General features: G+C 35.7%; 1 long non-coding RNA gene across 2 annotated transcripts; it reads right to left on the reverse strand.

Annotated features, from left to right (window-relative positions):
• Positions 1–2,068: 2,068 nt before the first annotated feature.
• On the reverse strand, positions 2,069–6,311 carry LOC113024221 (uncharacterized). Of its 2 annotated transcripts, none has more exons than XR_013909450.1 (5): positions 5,968–6,311; positions 5,437–5,493; positions 4,402–4,431; positions 3,702–3,738; positions 2,069–3,629 (listed from the first exon to the last, which is right to left on the reverse strand). It is a non-coding gene; the product is annotated as an uncharacterized LOC113024221 (long non-coding RNA). The 2 variants fall into 2 exon arrangements; XR_003272642.2 differs by having other exon boundaries at positions 6,085–6,139.
• Between the last annotated feature and the right edge of the window lie 400 nt (positions 6,312–6,711).

The raw sequence follows: 6,711 nt of genomic DNA on the forward strand, positions 1-6,711 counted from the left end.
GTGGGTTTTCTGTGGTCTAGTAGCTGCAACTCCAGCAGTGGAAAAGAGACTAAGCTAGGAGTAAAGAAATATAATAAAATTATACATTTTCTGCACCACCAAACAAATATATGCTCATTCCAGAAACAATGTAACAGTTTGTGCAGCTATAATGTTCTATCTTGGTTTCATTTGGATGCTGATGAGTTACACCTTAACAACATACACCTATAAAACATGCAAGTCTCAAGTACTGTAAGTCTCAAGTCTTTATCCTCAAGTCACAAGCCAAGTCTCAAGTAATGTCAGGCAAGTCAGAGTGGAGTCTCAAGTCACTGGTGTAAAAGTCGAGTAAAGTCACAAGTCTGAAACTTTGAATTCCAAGTCCTTTTCAGTCTTTAAAAAAAAAAGAAAGAAAAAAAGCATGTTGCAGTTATGCTAAATGTAAATATTAGACCATGTAATTTTTAAATCTGTGTGTTTCTCAACACATGACAAAATAGTGAACTTAGAAAATATACACAAATTGTGAAATTGCACCTCTTTAAAATGCAGCTCAATTAAACTTAGTTCCGAGAATAATTTTCACCGACAGTTCTGAGATAAGCTGCATGTTGTTATTCTTCAAATCAAATCAAATCAAATCACTTTTATTGTCACATCACATGTGCAGGTACATTGGTACAGTACATGTGAGTGAAATTCTTGTGTGCGAGCTTCACAAGCAACAGAGTTGTGCAAAATACAATAACATAAACAGGCAAAATATACGAATGGCTAAATCTGAAACTAATAAATATATGTACAATATATAATAGTATATGCAAAAAAAATTTCTGGATGTGTATACTAAATGTTTTTCTACGTGTGTGTGTATATATATACACATATTTTACAGATTAAATAGAGTAAACAATAAATAAAATATATAAAAATATACAGAGTTGAGACATGTGCAAAACAGTGGCATTACTGTACAGTATGGAGTGCAAAATGTTGATGTTGTTCTTGGATGCGCTTGTAGGACCAGCTTTAAAATCGCATGACAAAAATATCATACACATTAAAAAAAACAACACTGTATCACCAACGGAGCATGGACAACATTTGCTAGTTAGATGAAGTCAGCTATCTCATCGTAGCAAAAGAGAAGCACCACCTACCATTCTTTATGCAACTTCAACCGTCGGAGAAAGTTGGAAGTTGTTCCATCTCTGTCTGTGATTCTCTTCTTGCATGTTTTGCATATTGCATTTCAGTTTTTGTTGACTACTTCATAGTTTATGTACCTGAAAAAACATATCTCCTTGCAGCCTTTTTTTTTTTTTTAAAATCTGGTTAATTTGATTGTCTGTGCTACAGCTCACGCACACATACGTACGGAGTGTGGTTTGAATAAATGAATGAATGAATTGAATTAATGGTGCACACTTTCTATATAATATGCGTGTTAAATTTTATATTTGGGGTGAAATATCAAGTCTTTTCAAGTAAACCAGTTCAAGTCCAATTCAAGTCCCAGGTCATTGGTGTAAAAGTCCAAGTCAAGTCACAAGTCTTAGAACATTTTTTCAAGTCAAGTCTAAAGTCATAAAATTAATGACTCGAGTCTGACTCGAGTCCACACCTCTGCTTCCCAGCTGAGAATCTATTTTGCTCTTAAAACATGTTTCAAATAACAAAATCGGTGAAAATGTGCTATTATCTGTGAATTTTTAATTGAAATTGTGAACATAACCAGCTCCTGACCAGGTTATGTGTTCGGTGTAAATGATCAATTTATCCAGGATAAGAGGGCCACTTTTATGACTCAGCTAATGCATTAATCTCACTTTTTAGCAAACAGCTCAGTGTTCTTAGTTTTTACTTCATACTTTCCACTTGTGGCTTTTTTTTTTTTTACCTTTGTAATCAGAAAACCATTTTTTAATACTCTATTTTAACGTTTGAGCTTTTGCACTAAATTTATCAGTCTGTTAAAATAAAGCTTGTCATTAATTTGGACGTTTTTTTCCACAATGGCACTTAACAAGCAAAGGTGCAAACCACTGGAAATTTCAGTTTCTTAAGTGAGGATTTTGTCATTTTCTGTTTCATTTATTGATTCAACAAATGGTATAGAATGCATCTTGGTTTTGGCGTCACAGCTTGGTACATTTATGCTATGTCACGGAGAACAAAATAGATCTCTTAATAAATAATTTTTTTTAATATATACATATTCTTTTAATACCGACAAAAATTATCACTGTAAGACCTGAGACATGTAATTGGAGGCATACTGTCAACAAAATCAATTAAAAGAAAAAAAAGATATGGTACAAATGTCAGTAATGCCCCACAGATAATCACAATTTAAATTAACCTTTAAAAACAGCAGCACAATTTCAGCTTTGGAACTGCAGGGAGTAAAACACTACCATGAATTGCACATGACCATCCATATTGTGTGAAGGGACCATTTCTGGCTATGCAGGAATGTAATGTTAGTTAATGGACACAAGATTAATAAAATCTGCACAGTGTGTACCTAGCTTTGTATTCTAATTTTGCTAGCATGATCACAGATGCAAGGCTACAAATGGCACACTGCCAAAATATGAATTCAATCTAAAATTTCTGTTACAAGCGCACGCACAAACACATAGACTTGAGCGACCATGCCATCAAAAATGCTTACACCCCACCAAATGTCCGGCTTTCTTTTTTAAAATAATTTTCCTTTTTCTGTGAACTATTACCATATTAAAAAGATTGAAATTAGACAAGAACAAAGATCTGTGGGGGGTTGCATATCTGAAATCTTTGCACAGCAGTACTCAGTACTTACCATGCATCAAGGTGCTTCCACACAGGAAGTGATTTGCTTGTCGGGCATCACATTTGAAGCTGACAATTGGTCTGTAACAATTCCAGCCTCTGGTTGCCTAGGCAATTCTCTAACGTATTTACTACCCTGTTATATATTAATCACCATTCTACTGCATTTTTATTGGTAATATTTGTTTGCTGCACCACTGTAAATCATTTCCTGTGTGGACACAGCTTAAGTGTCACAAAGTCATCTTCTTTTGGTATGCTTTTCCTTAACTTGCACATATACCTACAAGGAAACTAAGGAGTGAATGATGTAGGGGAGGTAACTTAAACAAGTGAAGGAATTAAGTTTAATATAATAATAACAAATATGAGACAGGTTTAACTGTATACTCAGTCTTATAACAAGACAGACTTGGGTCTCTACGGACTGTGCCAGAAAAGGCTCCTAAATCCTCCCAGATCGATTTCGTGTGTTAGGTTTGTGCAGTGTAACAAACACTTTTATGCTTTTGAGTGCACAACAATCACATAAGTGATTGGAACCAATGTAGACACTGCAGCTGCTCCTGATGTGCTGCTGACAGGTTGCTTTTAGCAATGTGGCCATAAAGACAAGGTGTTGGTTGAAGAACAATTTCAGTTGACAGTCGTAGCAACTGTTTTCAGACACCAACGTTTTATGGAATATTCAAGGGTCTGGGAACATGGAAGGCTTAGACAGTGAAGTTTGTTGCACCCAAACACAACTCTCTTGTAGAACTGCTTTAGAAATATATGTGGAATCTCCCCTTTACAGATGATGAGATGAGCAGCTGCATCATGATCTATAACTGAAATTATACCATAAGCGTTCAAGTGAAACAATAAAGTAAATATTAAAAAACTCCCATGTAAATACTTACTGTAGTCTGGAATTCCTTGGTTCTTGAGGTACTTGCTCTGTAATAGGAAAATAGTATTATTCCACACCCACTTCAACACACAACACATCTCTCATACCTGTGATGTGCATGAGAGTGATGTGTTAATGGTACACATATAAATAAAGTTGTGGTCGCAGTACGTCATCACTAAGTTAGCACTATAGAAGTGGGGCTAGCATAAACTGAATAACTTGAAGTGACAGGTGATTTCAAATGCAACTTTTCAAACAGCTCGGTATATATCAGTAAACAAAACCGTTTCTGCAGTTTGTCACAAATTGTTTGCATTTCCCAGGGAGAGGCAAAAAAAGGAAAACATGTTCATGTTTGACACACAGAGACGGAAGAAAAGATGCAAGGAGGAGGACCAGAGTGGAATAGGAAAGCACTTGAAATTTTATAAACTAGAAATTCGAATCTTACTCTTGTAAAACTCTTATTCCCCAATTCATAGCATTTGTAAATTAGATATGGTCTGTACATGTGCTGCTGATTTATGTTTATGTGAAGTGTCTTGCAAAACAAACTGAAGTATAGTCATTTTGTGTTATTCAAAGGCTGCATGAAGATACTGTACTGTAAATTCTGCTACCCATAATGTAGTTACATTATGGGTAGCAGACATCAATTTATATTTAAGGATGGCGATGTTGCTAGTTAGATGCATTTACCTACCTACCTTTTATAAAAGCTCCATGGTATCTTGAGGCTGGAAATAAAACACATGGCTAATAAAACTGTTTATAGTTTGTTGATTTTGAAATTATTACAGCCTGTAGACAAAGAAAAATCTGCTTTATAGATATTATTATACAACTGATTTCTAAGCAGGGGCGATTCTAGGATCAGAGCTTTGGGGGTGCTGTGCCCAGCCAGGCAAGATAAACTTTACTCGTCACGATGAGACGTCTTCCCCGTGTCTGTCAGTCCCTGCACCCTTAAATGTCTCCAGTTGTCCCGAGTTCCCTGTGACTGTCTCCTTGGTGCATTTAAACCCCTGTTCCTCCCTGTCCTCATCGTCTGTTGTCTTCGTTTCCATTATCAGTCATCATAATTTTACCATCTCTGAGTAAGTCTGCAAATTTCTTTATTAAATCATAAGATTCTTAAATTCATCAAGTCTCTCTGTGCCTTGGTCCTCGTCACAAAACATGACATCACTGTTTTGTACATTTTAACACAACTTAATCCCCATATTTGAGAAAGAAAAGCAAAAAACTTTTTTTTAAGTCTGTAACAAAACCATCAAATCTGATCAAGGTTATTTAAATGCTGCAAACGAAGAATGGATTGGAATAGAAAAAAATACATATCCTAACCTTAATTACTGGGGGAGAATAATGAATGATGCTCATAGTGAGTAAGAAGTAAATTGAGTGCATTTTTTGGACAGAGATTCACTTTTAATGTGTATGTATAATACAATACAGATATATAAAAATACACTCCAAAAATAGAGTCCTTGAAATGTACAAATGTACAAAATAAAATTATAAAAATGGAGGCAACTTTGCCTGTGGTACAATGTACACAATGTATGAAAAGATCTTTACTGCAGATACTACTATGGCTCTGCAGATTTTTTCTTTTCTTTTAACCTATGTCGCCTCACCTGAGGCTGGCAAATCTGTCTATCACTGTTTGGTGGTCAAGTCTCTCAAGCAGTTTAACAGTTTCTGTTTTGCCTGTCACTTTTCCCTGTCTGTGTTCTTACCTGGTTCTTCCTGACCTTTCTCCTCACGTTCCCCTCTTTCCTCTCTCCCTCTTCGGACTGACAAATAGATTGTATTCAATTAGATGAAAAAAATTACATTAATATGAGACAACAAATACTATTAAGATCACTAATAAAAAAAGTCCTCTCTCAGTGTACTTTCAACCAAAAGGCAAATAACCAAACCACATGAACATCTAATAAAAGAAATAAATATTGAAACACTGATCCAACATTATCCTTGATTGACGGATCATTTGATTTTACACTTTTACCTGAATGTTGCTCCTGGGTTTAATCTTGGCACATGCACATATGACAAAATAACAAACTTCCCTCATTCCATTTCAAATAGGACAGTGGTAACAACAGCAGGCTACAGACAATTTTAAGTTTTAGATTTTAAATAGGTTATATAAATTTTAATGGGAGCAACAGGGCGGTCAAATGTCGCTGATTTTACTACAGAGTAGGACGGATTGTAGGGTAGCAAACATCGTCGGAAAACACGTTTCCAACACTGCAGGTTACCTGGTGTAATGTTTTTCAGCTCAAAAGAAACATGGTCTGACTCCTACCTAACTATATAAAGAGTAACTGAAGGTTAAATGCAGCTAATATGTCCTGTTTTAAGCCAAGCACTCACACCTCCGATCCGCTGCGTCTCAGCCACCATCGCTCTTGCAGCAACGGTAGGGGAGAGGCGAGCTGGAACAAACCATTTTTTGGGGGGGGGGGAGTTATCTATACTTTCGTTGTTAAAATGTTACGTCTCAAACAAGTACTGAATGCTTTTTATATTTTAGTAGTGTGTCGCAAACAGTAAATATTGTCAAAAAAAAGTAAGAAGTCTTTGGGGGTGCTATGATTCAAAAACTGGCTAAAATCGCCCCTGTTTCTAAGTAATTTCCCCCCACTCTGGACTACTAGAATCTAATCTAAGGGTTGCCTTACTGACCAAACCCGACCTCGGGTTACAACAATTAGTAAAGTTAATAAATTACAGCAATTGTTTGAATACTGTGGGTATAATTGAGATGAAATAAAAGCAAATTCTGAAAAAGGAAAAAGACTTAATCTACAATCCATCTAAACCAGAAATGTTTTAAATAAATTTTAAAAAAAAGATATGGTTTCCATATACAAATGATACAAGTTCAGTAATTAATTGGTTGCATGATAATGTCAGTCTGAACTTCAGTTCATGTTCCAGAGGGGTGAGAAAAATTGATATGATCTCAGTGACTTTCACTATGGCGTGACTGACAGTGCCAG

Source organism: Astatotilapia calliptera, chromosome 6, assembly GCF_964374335.1.
Source record: "Astatotilapia calliptera chromosome 6, fAstCal68.1, whole genome shotgun sequence".
NCBI classification, from domain to species: Eukaryota; Metazoa; Chordata; class Actinopteri; order Cichliformes; family Cichlidae; genus Astatotilapia; species Astatotilapia calliptera.